Source organism: Episyrphus balteatus, chromosome 3 (genome assembly GCF_945859705.1).
Source record: "Episyrphus balteatus chromosome 3, idEpiBalt1.1, whole genome shotgun sequence".
NCBI lineage: Eukaryota > Metazoa > Arthropoda > Insecta > Diptera > Syrphidae > Episyrphus > Episyrphus balteatus.
In genome coordinates this window covers 58,002,757-58,019,723 of record NC_079136.1, presented here as the reverse complement: position 1 = coordinate 58,019,723, position 16,967 = coordinate 58,002,757, and the positions used below count along the sequence as shown (strand labels likewise).

Here is a 16,967-nt window from a genome sequence, read left to right as displayed (position 1 = left end):
TCTTTATACAAATTTCTCCTTCAATTGTTTGAAGGCACTTTGATTGATGTTAGAAATTGGAGTTTCTTAAATCAGTTTATACCAGTTAACACAATATTTCTTTAGCACTTAAGAATCAACATTACTAGTTGACAATGTATTAAAATAATGAAATAACTTTGTTATAAATATTGTTGATTGAAGTCAGTTAAGGCAAATTTAGGATAATCCATTAAACTTATATGTTAGAACATTTTATACCAATCATTGTAGAATAAAACCGTGTCTTAATTAGTAGATATCTACTCACTTCTTAAATTTTGAAAAAACTAGTACCTATGTACCTATAATCTCTTTGCTACGAACAATTCGAGAATTTTTACCAATCACCGATAAAAAGTTTAAGGCGAGTTTGGAATATAGTTATGTAACTGTTCCATGTGGGTGGACAAAAATGAAAATTATGATTCTCCAGAATTCAGCAAAATATTATACTCTTTAACACACATCCAATAAAATAACGATTTTTATATAGGTAATGAATATTCCCCCTTTTGAAATTGAAATTGAGCTCCTTTTAAAGCATTAGACCAGTTTATACCATTCGTATGTACCTATGACCGGTCAATGATACATATTATAGAAAAGCTAGCTAACTGGAGTCTTTTCGAAATTCAGTCTTCATTCCTTTCTTAGGGAACCCTTATTAATTTTTCAACAAGTTTATACCAATAAGATCCAAGTAACCGGAATTATTTTGTATGTACCAAGTTTTGAGAAGGCATATAGTAAAAGATTCTGATTCTCTTCATTGATAGTTCCCTTGCTTTGATCGTTTTACACTTTTATACCAATAACTCAATAATGATCTTATGGCTTGTTTACCAATGCCAACTCCGCTTTTCCAGTTTGTACCTTCAAGTCACCAGAAATTAGGTATGGACCACCTTCAAAAAAAGAATCATTCTTTTTCTTAATTAATGAGGTGGAAGAAGCTTGTAGTACTTCGGTTTCATTCGTTAGACCAGTTTATACGAATCATATTGGTCTAAAGAATAATGTTTGATACTACTAAATATGTTAATTGGGTTTTTTCTTTTCATTCACAAGCTTTCCGCTAAGTGAATTAGACGAGTTTATACCAATTAAGTATCATTAAAAAAAATGGATGAGCTACAATAAAAACACGGATAATCTTACATCGAGGATTCCGTAAAAATACATATTTCCTTGGCTAACGAAGTTTTGGGATAGAATAAAGCCCCAACATAACATTATTTGGTGCGCCTGAAAGTTATCAATATCTACCGGCTGTGTTCTATACCAACCTACATAAAAACTCAAAAACTTCCAAAATCCATAGAGGACCAAAACAACAAAAAAAAGTCAATTCTCTACTCTTCAGATGATGAAGGATTGTTTTTTTTTTTTTTTATATTTTTTGCGTTTTTTTTTTTTTTTTGTTTATTTTGTTTGGTTTCTTTTTTCGGCATTTGACAACGGTACTCTGGTTGTCTCTGATGGCTGCTTTTATCCTTCAGTTTCATTTAAACCTACAAACACACAATGGATGAAAATTCAGGGCATTTTGTGTAGGTTTACGTAGATATTATTCTCTATGAAAACATCACAAACTTATATACGTTTGTATATGTGTGTATTTTGTATGAATGTTTCGCATGGTTCTGCCATGACAACCCAACAAACGAAGAACAGTCGTCAGCCATCCTGTCAGTCAAACAGCCAGCAAAATACCATAGCCATAGAGAAAGAGAGAGAACCGAGAGCCAGCCATTTTGATTTATATCCTCGGTCATATGGATATGGGTGTTTGATTTCTTTTGTTTCCTTTCTTTTTACAATTTTTTTTTTTATTTTTTTGTTAAAATAGAGAGAGAACCATTAATGTATGGGAGGATCTAAATTTAGGACTAAAATTGATATGAGATGGGGTGGTGCGTGGTGGTGGCGGTGGCGATGCGATATGGTGATGGTGGTTGTTGGGTTATTGTTATTGAGAAGGGTTTTTCTCTTCCTCTCTAATATAAAATCTAGCTATAGAAATAGATGATGGTAGTGTTTTGTATGTTCTTATCGAGCTCTCTATTTCAAAATTTTATCAACAACAACTATAGCAGGAGCAGCTCTTGATGGCAGCAGAGCAGAGACATTAGACAATGACAATGATTGAATGAATTTGAGTGGTGCCAATGTTAGGGGAGGAAAATGATGTTCTGTCAGTCATGGTAGTCATGGATTATAATTCTTTTTTTTATTTTATTTTTTTTTTTCTATTTGGGAAAAAATGGAATCATAGATCAGGTAGAGAATGTTCGATATTTTCTTTTCATGGATTTTTTTTTGTTTCTGTGTAGGTGGAACAAGATTCTTTAGGGGATGGTGGTTAATATAATTGCCGATTAATGCCCGCAATATAGTAGGGTTCTTAATGTAATAATCAAGAAATTGCTGAATATAAAAAATAAGATAGGCAATTGGAATAGATAAATAGAAATAGAAATTGGAATAGATTCCGTTTCAAAGTGATTTTCTAAAAAACTCAAAGGGAACTTTCATGTCCTTGGAAAACCTTATTAGATATTCGGTACCGTAATTTATTTGATTTTTATTTCTTGGGCCAATAATTTTAAATTTTCGCAAATAAAAAAGACAAAGAATTAAACAAACAAGCTTAAGTTAGTCAGCTTCGTAGTCAGTTCCAAAAAGTTCCGTGGATTTGAATTTTTTTAAATTCGTTTTCAATAACTTTTATTATTTTTATACCTACATACCTACAACCAATACCTTACATTTAGACTTTTCTACTTTGCAAAAATTGTGTTTTTATCGTTACGGGTGTGACACGTTTATGACTTACGTATGATTTTATGACGGTATTTATTTAGAATTTAACATTTTATTGGAAATGTATCTAATTAAGTTTCAATACCTATCTGATTTATAGGTCTGTCTTACGGGTGTGACGTTAACAAAATTAAATATTTTTGAATATGAAACCGAATAGATATAAAGAACAAAAGTTGTTTGTGTTTGTAGATTTGTTGTTTTTTTTTCAAAAATAAAATATTGGTGTGACAAGAAAAATTGAGTTACGGGTGTGACATTTGAAAATTTTTTTTTCTAATGAAGTAAAAGTAAAAAATAGTATAGGTATAGGTAAGCTATAAGCTATAAGAATGATATACTTAGCTATACCTAGGTATTTTTTTTGTTTTTGAGGGGTCAGTTCGTATAGAAATACTCCCACTCCATCTCGAGCATTCTACTCTTATTGTTAAATTGTTCTAAGCAAGTATAAAATCTTGAATATTTATGCCAAATTTTAAAGCTCTTAAAAAAATAAAAATAATATCTATTATTGCCTTTACCTATTATGAAAGAAAAGAAATTCAATTTATCATAATTATAGAAGTTGCATATAGACTTCTCTGGTGGCTAAACGTAAATCATTAATTAGTCATAAGGTGACATCTTTTTCAAAAATAACCATTAATATCATATTAATATTTGAATTAATTTGAAGATTATAATCAATTTATATTATGCGACATGCTTTTTGCATAATAATGAGGTAGATCTAGTATCTATATTGATACTTTTGATTTAATCAGAAAAAAATTGTTCAAAATGCTCATGTTTATGGCAAACCAACTTAAAAGAATAAGGCAGAGTGAATGAAACGATAATTTACCTACTCTTATAAGATAATTTTTTGAAATAAATTTTTATAGGTATCTATTTAAAAAGTTTCAACATTATTTTCAAAATTTTTCTAATACCTTAATTTTTTTTAACTAGTGTTCGTTTTTTTTTTCCAGAAATCATTCAATCGAAAACTGAAGTTTTTTTAAAATTTTGTTTTTAGGTGCTGATTAATAGGTAAACCTACAAATCAAAATTTTAAAATTTCAAAATTCTTCACTAACTCGTTTTCGATTTTTTTTTTTTTTTTTCAAATAAAAATATATTTTTTAAATCAATAAATTATCTTTTCCAAAACTTTGCTTTGGTAAAAAAAAATCGGGTTAGTGGATTACGAAAAAGTTTAAAACCGTGTTTTTAAATCAAACTTTTCCGAAAATGGTTTATCTATACCTATCAGTAAACAATTCTGTTGAGTCTCTCAAAAACACTATACATAGAAAGTTTGACACATCCGTTTAGATTGAATTCAACTTCATCTATTGGTAGGTACCTACCTAATCTACAATTACTTTTTTTTTCATCCAGAAGAGCTAGAATGTTAAAAAAGCTCAAGAGATATCGTGATAAGATTTTTTTAGGAGAAAATGCTTATAAAACTTATTTAGACAAACAATTCCAAAATGACACAAAACAAGTTAAGGACAACTATAAAACCTTTACGTATAAAAAAGCCATAGAAAGAATAAAATTAAATTAAGGAAAAATCAAGGAAAAAGTGAGAGCCTTTAAACAAGTAACTTTAAGCAAAACGGATTAGGTAGGTATTTGATTTTTTATGAAAAAAAAAACCTAGTCTACAAATTTACAATTTAATGCAGACAAAAAACCCTTAAATACTATCTAGAAATTAGGTATGTAGGTATATACCTACAAAACAAATAAATGCACATTTAAATTTCGTTACGGTACTCTTTATTCACACCTATTACTCATATTTTCCACCAAAAAAAAAAAAAATTAATTTCAAAAAAATTCATAAAACAAACAGGATAGACATAAAAAAAATTCCCAAAATCAACATTGCTTTTAGATATATTACTCCAGTCAAAGCGTCGGAAAAAAGGGCCTCACCTTGCGATGAGACGCACTGTCAGTTTTTATTTCATGGATCGATGGGGGTATATTTAAAAGGCTTAAACCCAATTTCTCACCACCTGATCATTCTTTATAGCGGAGTTATTCACAAAAATGCATTTTTTGGGTTATTTTACTTCTAAGCTAATATCTTTGCTCCAGATTGTCGTAGACCAAAAAATAAACATACATTCTCTTCCTTATAATATTTTCTATCGTTATATGTAATTTCATTGTATTTGAAAGAGTAAATATAAAATGGCAGCCATTTAAAGTCAAATTCTTGTTGTTAAAAAACACATTTTTGTCATTATTTCGAAAAAAGCTTATATCATGATTGACATTTTTCTAATTTATTTTGTAGCCCTATTCATGTCCTGCATTTTACAGAAAAAATCAGCTCTTTATCACCAAAGATGGCCGAGCAATTGATAAATGAACGCATGCAAAACCGGTGCGAAAACACCCAAAAATATCGTTTTTTGGGAATAACTCGGCTTCAGAGTGTCCTACGACAATAAATAAAGCTATTAATTGTTCGTTACAACATTTTCTATCGATTTGGTGCACATTATTTTTGTTGAAACAAATAAAAAATAAGTTATATTAAGTCAAAGACGTTTTTTTGTTTAGCAAACTTTTGCCTTATTATTTTATAAACAGTGCAAGTATTTGCTAACAAAATAAAATACTGTTGTAGCCCTTTAAATTATCTACAATTTAAAAAAAAAATTAGCTCTCTACGACCCACACGAGCCGAGAAATTAATTTTTTAAAAAAGGTCCAAATGACCAACGAAAAAACATAAGACAAATTCTCTTATAACAAGAAACAATGAAAACAACCCCTCTCACTGAGAACTAGTATTCGAATCATAAACAAGGGAAATTTTTTTGAATTTTCGTACGGATTAATGCTTTCTTAAAATTATAATAGCTCGGCTCCCGTGAGTCGTAGAAAGCTAAATTTTTTTTTGAATTGTAGATAATTTAAAGGACTATAATAATATTTTATTTTCTTAGCCAATACTCGCACCGTTTGCAAAATAATAAGGCAAGAGTTTGCTAAACAAAAAAACGACTTTGACTTAATATTACTTATTTTTTATTTGTTTCAACAAAAAGATTGTGCACTAAATTGATAGAAAATGTTGTAACGAACAATTCATTGCTTTATTTTTTGCCGTAGGGCATTCTGAAGTCGAGTTATTCCCAAAAAACGATATTTTTGGGTGTTTTCGCACCGGTTTTGCATGCGTTCATTTATCAATAGCTCGGCCATCTTTGGTGATAAAGAGCTGATTTTTTCTGTAAAATGCAGGAAATGAACAAGGCTACAAAATAGATTGGAAAAATGTCAATCATGAAATAAGCTTTTTTCGAAATAATGACAAAAATATGTTTTTTAACAACAAGAATTTGACTTTAAATGGTTGCCATTTTATATTTACTCACTCAAATACAATGAAATTACATACAACGATAGAAAATATTATAAGGAAGAGAATGTATGTTTATTTTTTGGTCTACGATAATCTGGAGCAAAGATATTAGCTTAGAAGTAAAATATCCCAAAAAATGCATTTTTGTGAATAACTCCGCTAAAAAGAATGATCAGGTGGTGAGAAATTGGGTTTAAGCCTTTTAAATATACCCCCATCGATCCATGAAATAAAAACAGACAGTGCCTCTCATCGCAAGGTCAAATGACGCTTTGACTGGAGTATATTTTTCCTTCTGTTTTTTTTTTTACTGTCCCCTATTTATGTATTTCCATCAGTTCTTAATTCATCAACCCATTATGCTTGAATATCTAAATAAAGTAATAATATATTCATGAAACTCTTTTCAAAACACAAAAAAAAGCAACAACAAAAAACTAGAAACCCTTCTTGCATCAATTCTACAAGTTCTAAATATTTTTTTTTTTTGTTCTATTTTTCAATTTTTCCGCTTTTCTTCCACCTTCAACCCCAATAATAAAAAAAAAAAAATACATATAAAATGCGCGCCAGAGAGAATGGCTGCTGTAAAAACCCATAGCAGGATCATTATTATCCTATCTCGTCGTATATTTCTATACAAAAGTCGTATATCATAAACACACTCGCTTCACTCTACGCGTCGGCTTGTACACGTGCTAAAAACCAAACGACATTGAGAGAAGGAGCACCAAACAACAAACAAAAATCTCCTGGATCTGGATATCAAAAAAAAACATTGCAAAACGCAAACTCTGTCCACCATATAATAATGAAGCAACAAAAATATACCACAGAATCAAGCAGCTGCTCAGTATACCTAGTTTAGATACATTTTTTCATTCCCATGCAACATTTCCAGTTGAAATATTTTATTTCCTTCAACATCATGGAATAAAAATTAACAAAAAAAATTCTTTATAAATATTTTCCAATTCCAAATTCCCAACTAGAATTAGATTCAACAACACCAGCCCAGCCAGACAGCTTTTGGAAATTTTGTTATGTGTTGCCAGTCTCTTAGCAACATTCCGAGTAGATTTATTGGAATGTATCTGTGAGATAAATTCTGTTAGCCGGACTCTGTTACTAGTTGTTTTTGAATGAACGTGCAAAATAGACGTTGTTTGTGTCGATGTATCTTTGTCGTTGTTCGTCTTTATACTCACATCTATAATATACAATCTAATACGACTTTCGAGCTCTTATAACTCTGTTCAAAAAGCTGTTAGAGTGTGTATTTTTTTATTTGTATCTTTCTAATAGTCATAGATACTGCGGACTCATCGTCGTCGTAGTTGATGTCTGGAACAGAGCTAGAAAAGTGTAAACATTTTTATTTTTGTGTGTGCGAATTGGGTTGTTGTATATTTTTTCGTATCAACATAAACTAAGTTTAGTGTTTGCATGACATTCGGTTTAATAAGACATACTGGCCAATTTAGCCGCCCGCCTTTTTTCAACGTTGGGTTTTTCATTCTCGTGTCGTCTTATTTTCTTGGCTTCGAAAATATTTACGCGAAATTTATTTTTTCTTGTTTTAGATTTTTGATTCTAAACATTCGCGTGAGCTATGAATTTTTTAACAAGTTGGTCTATATTAAAGTATCTTTTGTGATATTATACCAACATTTAAGGTTGTAATGAGCTTTTGTTTTTTTTTTTTTGCATAATGACAGTGTCTCTCACAACAAAACTGGAGCTATGATTTACGGGATGTAGATACTTAATTCTATGGGTGATAATTTTCGTGTGATAGGGGAGAACAGGTTGTTGTATTATAAAGTAGAATATAGCGCCCCATAGTGTTAATCATGTGGGACAATCTAACAAGATACAATTAATTACCATAGAGCTCTGAGCTGAGGCAGTGTGGTGTCCATAGGAATTAAACTGATTCAAAAAGTGATTCCAAAGAGAGAATAGCAGCGACAACTTGTAGCTTAGAATGTTTTTTTTGTAAATTAATTTCGGCAATTTTACCAAAGTAAAATATTTTTTTTTTAAGAAAAAAAAAAAATTAATCTACCCTTCGTATCTTTCGAGTGTGGTTTTTTTGTTTTTGGTGATTTTTGTGTGTGTCCCTCAATGAACTGTGAAAAATGTCATTTTTTGATAACACCACACAATACACTGTCTCGAATTGAAGTGATAAGAAAGTGCGGTTAAAAAATACAAAAAAAAAAAAAATAAACAACAAATTCGGCAATCAAAAAATTTAAACAACCAAAATCAAAACACAAAAAATTTATAAAAATATCAATTAAAAGAAAATATAAAAAAAAAAAAATCTCTTAATAAAAGTGATTAAACTTATTATTGTATCGATGCAAATATTAATTAACAACGAGCGTCTGTTTATGGGTAGAAAAAAGAAAACACATCGTCGTCGCAATTATTTACGTTTTCGTGTAAACTTTTCATTTATGATAATTATTTTGCTATATCGTTCGCTAAGTAGTGATTTAATAAATTTAAATATAAAAAGTTTTTTTAATCAAAATAAAATTTATCATCATAATATCAATCATTATAATTATTGTGCATTATTCAGTCAAATATAGCATAAGATTGAAAGAAGAAAAATTAAATTATAATCAGTGAAATACAAAATAATAATTCCATAAATATAATTTTAATATATATATTTTTTTAATATAAATTTAAAAAATTGTGATTTTTTGCATATAAATTTAAAATTAAAAGGAAAAAAATCTTATACATGTGATATAAAATTAATTATAAATAATAATACATAATTTTAAGCTTATAGAGTCGACTTATAAAATAAATTCATTTAGATAGTGAGGCAGCTTAATAAATTCAATTGTACATTTTTATATAACAGGTATGTAACATTTTGTGGATTTTTAAAAATATTTTTGTTGAATACTTTTTTCATTTTTTTTTAATGAAAGTTTTCGCTCTAACTTTTTTCGTAATAATACGTTATAGGAATTTTGTATCACGGCAAAATTAATAGCAGTTAACAGGCTCCTTTGTGGTTGAGTGAATGAGTTTTTGTGACTTATGTAGATATATTTACTATAGGTATAATTTTCTTTCGTCTTTTCTTCCCTTTTCCAATCAAACTGAAATGTAATTCTTACTTATTTTGAAATAACTTAAATAGGTATATCTGATAGCTGAAAATGAGAAGCTGTTTAGTGACAAATTACTAATTTCAAGCAATCGTCGTTTAAAGTTTTTCTTATATAACTTTTTGAATGAATATGAAAGAAATTTTGAAAAATAGTCTAAAGCTAGGTAATTTCTAAACTTATAACGCTAGAGGAATAGCTAACAGACCAAAATACAAGATTTCGTTTGAAATCTTTATCCACTTAACCTCTCATTCTCAAAGCTTCAATTTGTGTTTTTTTTTTTTTAAGAATTAGACGATTAAAATTTCTTTTGACTAATTTGTTTTTCCAAGTAACCAATATATATGTAATTTTGCTGACAAAAACTACGTACGCCCATGTACGTACAAAAATTTAGTACTTTGACTGGGGAAAAATTGGGGATCGGGTCAAAATTCTGGCTTCAAAATTCTGCTTTTCAAAATTCTGCTTTTTTAACGAAAATTCTGTTTTTCAAAATTCTGCTTTTTTTCTATTCTGCTTTTCAAAATTCTGCTTTTTAAAATTCTGCTTTTCAAAATTCTGCCAGAATTATACTTGAACAAAAAAATTCTGCCAATTCTGTTTTTTTTTTTTTTATAGCATATGCGCTGACTAAACAAAAATACACCTCATTAATGTAATTCAACATTGGTACTTTCCTAATTTTTTTTGTTTAAGTGTCGGAAATATTTTTTAAAATGGATAGACTGACTTTCTTTCAAATAAAATCTATAACTTATTGGAGCCGATGTTGTTTGATACAAAATTTTCTTTTTCTTATTCAAATTTTTGAATATTCATCTTTATTTGATAAATTAAAAAAAATTTGAATTATTTTCTTAAAAGTTTAGTATTAAAAACCTTTTCTTAATATTTTCAAATTTATTCATTTATAAAACAAAAATTAATATGCATTCAAAGAATGACAAATTATGTAGGTAAGTAATCAAATAAGCAGACAATTTATCAAGAAGATGATTTTACAGAATTTTGCAGCAAATTAAAAAAGGGTTTGGAAACCCTTTTTTAATTTTTTGCAGAATTTTGAAAAACAGAATTTTGAAAAGCAGAATTTTGAAAGCAGAATTTTGTAAAGCAGAATTTTGAAAGCAGAATTTTGACCCCCGCAGAATTTTGACCCCAACCCGAAAAATTGTTATATAAACTCTAGAAAAAAAATTAAAGTAAATTCTTACAAAAAGCAAACATTGATAAGTCCTAAAATAAGCAGAAATTTTGATCAATTCCTTTAATCTAGTAGGTACATAGATATTTTTACAATGAAATATTGACGGGTTTTAAAATAATAACGCAATCTATGTAGGTACATATGAATTATTTAAATGCTTTAATTGTTAATTCGTGTTTCTAATGCAAAATTGTTTTGTATATTTCCACGGAACTATTACTTGGTAAAGCCAAGAAATAACCGCTGGATATTTGCAAAAAACCATTCATTTCATACATACTTGTAATTGTTTTTGTTGATTTATTGATGTAATTTTTACCCAAAAAAAATCTTTAATCTACATAAAACTATAGACTACAAATTAAAAAGATGCCCTCTAGCTGTGAGATAAAAATCTTTTTTTTTAATCTGACTTCCAAGATATTATAAAATATTTAAAAAAAATACAATGCAGCATTGTGGAAAAAAAGTGGAATGGTTTTGCCCTATAAAACTTTAATGTGAGAAAATATAATACAAAGAAAATAGAGAAATGAAATATTATAAAACATTAAACAAAAGACGGTTTTGTTGAATGTGTTTCATCTGAAAGAACAATCAAAAATTTTTTTTAAATAAATAAAGTTTTGTTGTTGAATCAAGATAAAATGAATCACCTTAATAAAAAAAAAGAATAAAAACAAAACCACACACATAATAAAATATTTTTCAACGCCTTTTTTTGAATATTTTTGATTCTTTTCATTTAATGATTGAGAATTTGATTGAAATGTGTACAAATGAACAGTAGCAATATTTAAATATATGATATAGATCCTAAACCAATTTATCTTTTAAAACTAGTATTAATGCATATTTAATGATGTCAATCAATCGCCATTGTTAATTTACCTGATCATTATAAAAGTCTCAGTTAAAAAAAAAAAATAAAGAAAAAAAGTCTAATACCTTTCCGTCAGTTTTCTTAAAAAAACATTTGTGCTTATTGGATATAATTTTGAACATTAAATTGATTTTAACTATTATTTTTTTAATAATTAAGTTGGCTTTAAGCAAATCTGACTTTGAAATATTGTTAAAAATACTTAAATCATTTCTAAAATCTATTGATAGCCAATTTCAAGACATTTGTAATTTTCTTTCAGAAGTAGATAGTGTTCTTACAGTCAATCTTCATCTTCAGAAGATTTATTTGAAAAATAAATGATTTACGTAAAAGCACCTTAATTTTAATTTTTTTTTATTATCATTTGTCATATCCGTCCAAGCTTTATATTCAAGCGCAATCTTCCAGCAAGATCATTTTTGCATAGTTAACGTTATTCCCGCCACGTTCATTATGTTTACAAAATTTTTTAAAATTAGATATTAGATTATAGTGGAGTAACTAAAGCAAATTATTAGGGAAACCGGCCGAACAGCTCCGATTTTGACGTTTTTTTTTTCAAACGTAGGTAATTAAAAATACTTTAAAGTCTATAAATTAAAAATTGCTGATGTTGCCGTATTGTTTTTTAAGAACAAAACCATTTTTTTTTTGCTTAGATTTCATGAAACAAATGATTGCCTAGGTAATTTAAGGGAAAAAAATATAAGGGAGTAAGGGACAATCTTCTATCGTTTAAGCGATATATGCAATTTTCTAACATTCTGACCTCGAACACAAAAAAAATATTTCGAAAACAACGGCAACACCTAAAATAAAAAAAAAAATGTTATTAAAAAAAATTTAAAGTGACTTTTTTCCAATTTTTTTCTAATAAAATATGAATTTATTTCAAAAAAATGTTTGGCCATAAATATTATCAGTTGAATTCCGAAGCAGAAAAGTTAATATATCACACTTTTAGAAAAAAAAAAAAATTTAAATACTTCAATTTCAATGGTTTTTTTTTTTTTTGATAAAAACTAAATTTTGCATTGAAATAATTAATTTTCTCAAAGACTTTGGTAAATAACAACTTTAAATTTTTGCTATTTAACTTTCAACATTCAGGGTTATTAAATGAATAAAAAATAATTTTATGTTTAGATATTGAACTTTAAAAAAAAAGTAAGTACAAATCTGAGTTCAGTTACCATTCTTTCAAAAGCCCTTAATTCAATTAACTTAATTTTAATTTTAAAAATATGACTACGCTTCTAGCTTTTTAAAAATGTATATTTAAATATTGTAGGTGTTGCCGTTGTGTTCAAATATATTTTTTTTGTGTTCGAAGTCAATTAATAAGAAAAATGCATCTATCGCTTGAACGATGGAAGATTGTCACTCACTCCCATATATTTTTTTTCCTTGAATTTCCTAGACAATCTTTTGGCATCAATTAATTTATGAAATTTAAGAAAATTTTTTTGTTCACAAAAATCTTCCATTAAATTTAAAAAATCAAAACGGCAATACCGGCAATTTTTAATCTATAGACTTTAAAGTATTTTTAATGACCGACTTTTGAAAAAAAAAGATCATCAAAATCTAAGCTTTTGGGCCGGGTTCCCTAATATTGCCAATTTTTGAGCTTTAGTTACTCTACTATTAAGAAAGATCTAAAATTATCTGAGCTTCAACAATTTCTAAAATTATAAAAAAAAATGTTTGTCAATATTAAAATTGACACTTCACAAAATAGATAGTTTGTTTATGTTTGAGATCAAAAATAAATCACTTGAAATTATAAAAATTCTTATGCAAAAAATCCACTTACGCTTTTAATAGAAAAAAGTCAATTTTATTTAAATTTAACATTAATCAAATTTCTCTAACAAGATAATGAGATATAAAATGTGGTTTCGATAAAAAAAAACTCTTTTATTTTTGATATCTTCATTGTGCCAAAATATCATTCACAAAAAAAACCCATTAATTTATATTAAAATAGATTCACATTTTTTTCTTAATGTTTATTATGTTTTTCAAAAACATTTAAAAATATTTTAAAAAATTTCTCTAACTATAACTATTTAAATAATTTCCATACCTATCAAATATAGGAAGGAAACATTTTCAAAACATTTCTATATAATTGCTCCCATGAGACATGATAGTCTATTGAATAGACCCTTTTGGATGGAACAAATTCGTTCAAGAGTTTTTATTGCTGATTATGATTCCTTGGCATACAAGAATACTCCAGCCAAAAGTGCTACTAAATCCATTGGTGCATTTCTGAGAAAACGGCAACACTGGTCGGTTTTCAGTTTTTTTGATTTAACTCGAAAACCAAGCCTGACTTTGAAATTGTTCAAAGACACTTTTCATAGCAAATTAAATTTTCTGTCAAGTTAAGATGGTTAAAAAATTTTAAAAATTATTTTTGACTAAAATTCTAACCTAAAATCAAAGAAAAAAAAGTTAAAAAATTGACAATTTTATTTTTTTTTACTAAATCAAGGGGCATTTTGTGTATGTAGCCGAGACGTCCAAACTTTGTACTAATGAAATAAAGTAGAGGTAAAATCCTTTGATAATATGCAATTTTTAATTTTTTTTGTCAAGAAACAACTTAAATGTACCTATTCAAAAACTAGCACTTTTTCTAAATTTTTGACTTTTTTAGTGAAAAGCAAGTTTTTAAAACTCGATAAAATCCTATTAATTGGTAACTTTTAGACTTTTAAAGTAAACATACTTCGAGGGATTGATTTAATATAAACTAAATATGACAAACAAAAAAATTTATTTGCATCCTTATGGCCTTTTGTGCAATTTTGTGTATGTGCATTTTTATAAATACGGGTCGAATGGATGGACGGAGAGCCATTAGCTTTGGTCTATTGCATAGAAGAACATTTAATACCAACTCATTTACTGTTTTCAATGGCCTGAAAAACAATTCTTGTAAAATCCGCGACCAACGAAAAGTTTCTCTTGAAAAACGAAAAAAATACTGTAATGAGTTTGAAACAAAATAGCTCAGGCAAATTAGTAAATCAAATTGCACTTTTCGCGGGACAAATTTTTTTCATGGAACGTGTTTAGGTGAATGTCCTGAATGAATTTTTTGGGATGATAAGATATCGGGAACAGCCGCCATCTTGGAAAAGAGGTCGGTGCCGTTTTTATTTTATAACTCCATTTTTACTCATTTAAACCAAAAATGTCCGAGGATAAACTTATTATCAATTAAATTATCTAAAAAATGATATACAAATGAATTCCGTGAGTTAGTTAAATTCAATTTTATAGTCGGTCAAAGTCCGGGTTCTTCTCGCTCGGTTAAGACAATATGACATTTTTTCAAATATCTGAAGAACTTTTGATTTGTTTGGGATTTTCTTCAAGAATGAATTATAGCACTTTTAATTATCTATGAAATGAACCCTTTATTGTTTTTGTAACCATCACATTGTAGAAGCAACCAAACGTCGAGGTCATGATATACGATTTTTTAACTGAACTTATTTGGGATTTCAATAGTTCAAATAAACAATCAAAAATTAAACACAATAGTCTCGAAAACATAACAGCTTACACACCTCATATCTTGAGTTATACTTATCGTAATGCTGAGATTGAGGTGTTCATGTTTAGGAAAAATGACAGGGTATCAGTTCTTATATTTAGAATTTTAAATAGGTTAGGTTAGGTTAAATGGGCTGACAGTTGATCTTGTTACCGTCACACTTAGATCAATGTAGATCCCTTGTGATACCCTGAAGTATTGTAACTTCATGAAAAAGTGATAACCTATGAATGCTATGGTTGTTCGAGCCATTTGGAGGACTTTACAAAGTTCAGTAGGCTATTGCCTGAAAGTTCCGAAAGTTCTTCTAATTCATTAAAGAAGTAGTTTCCTAAGAATTTTTTCCTAGTGCGACAGAGTGCTGGGCAGTGACAGAGGAAGTGAACAGTGTTTTCCTGTTCGTCCTCATTGCCGCAGCCTCTGCATAGATCATCCGTACTAAGCCCCATTTTCTTTTTGTGGTATCCTAGTAGGTTATGTCCCGTTAAGATGCCTATAAGGGATCTTAAGGAAGGTTTACTAAGTAGTAAGATCTTGTTTGATTTTTTCTCGTCGAAGTTCGGCCATAGTTTCCTGGTGTGACCGCAGGATTCTAGGAGGTTCCATCTTTCATTTGTTTTTTGTGAAATATTGTTGACAATATTTCGTTTTATTTCACATTGTGGGATTCTGATGTTATGGTCTATGAGAGAGGGATCAAGAACTGAGCCCTCCCTTGCAAGCTCATCCGCTTTTTCGTTGCCGAACACATCACTGTGGCCGGGAACCCAGCAGAGTCTTACATTATGCTGCATACCAAGAACCCTAAGCTCTTCGCGACAGCAAGAAACAAGAAACAATAGTCTCGAAAACATAACAGCTTACACACCTCATATCTTGAGTTATACTTATCGTAATGCTGAGATTGAGGTGTTCATGTTTTGGAAAAATGACAGGGCATCAGTTCTTATATTTAGAATCTTAAATAGTGTCACTTTAGCTTATTCACGTTAATTGGAAAATTCACTTCATTTAAAACCTCGAAAACCATATAAAGGTTAACATTAAAGATTTCAAACTTTGAATTCAATATTTAGACGAATATAGTTAAAAAACTGTTTACTTATATTTTGGTTATACCTCCACTTCAAAAATTTGCTCGGTCTAATAGAAGAAAACTTGTTATTTTCTCACTTTTGACTAGTAGAATGTGAACTTCGACGTTAGATGGCTTATACATTATGTTGGTTACAGTTTAGATAAAGGGCTCATTTTATAGATAATCAAAAGTGCTATAATTCATTCTTGAAGAAAATCCCAAACAAATCAAAAGTTCTTCAGATATTTGAAAAAATATCATATTGTCTTAACCTTGCGAGAAGAATTTGGACTTTGACCGACTATAAAATTGAATTTAACTAACTCACGGAATTCATTTGTATATCATTTTTTAGATAATTTAATTGTGAATAAGTCTATCCTCGGACATTTTTGGTTTAAATGAGTAAAAATGGAGTTATAAAATAAAAACGGCACCAACCTCTTTTCCAAGATGGCGGCTGTTCCCGATATCTTATCATCCCAAAAAATTCACTTTTACGATAAGGACATTCACCTAAACACGTTCCATGAAAAAAATTTGTCCCGCGAAAAGTGCAATTTGATTTACTAATTTGCCTGAGCTATTTTGTTTCAAACTCATTACAGTATTTTTTTCGTTTTTCAAGAGAAACTTTTCGTTGGTCGCGGATTTTACAAGAATTGTTTTTCAGGCCATTGAAAACAGTAAATGAGTTGGTATTAAATGTTCTTCTATGCAATAGACCAAAGCTAATGGCTCTCCGTCCATCCATTCGACCCGTATTTATAAAAATGCACATACACAAAATTGCACAAAAGGCCATAAGGATGCAAATAAATTTTTTTGTTTGTCATATTTAGTTTATATTAAATCA

General features: G+C 28.7%; 1 protein-coding gene across 5 annotated transcripts in view; it reads left to right on the top strand.

Moving 5' to 3' along the window:
• The window catches only part of LOC129915264 (homeotic protein antennapedia), a 270,307-nt gene that overhangs the window by 154,792 nt on the left and 98,548 nt on the right, over nucleotides 1-16,967 (top strand). Inside the window, exon 1 of one of the 5 annotated variants that reach the window (XM_055994749.1) lies at nucleotides 8,945-9,107. The exons of 1 other annotated variant lie outside the window; for it this stretch is intronic. The gene's annotated coding sequence lies outside the window, so the exon portion shown is untranslated. Of the gene's footprint in view, nucleotides 1-8,944; nucleotides 9,108-16,967 lie in introns of those variants that run through there. 3 more of the 5 variants (XM_055994754.1, XM_055994753.1, XM_055994755.1) reach the window with 3 other exon arrangements.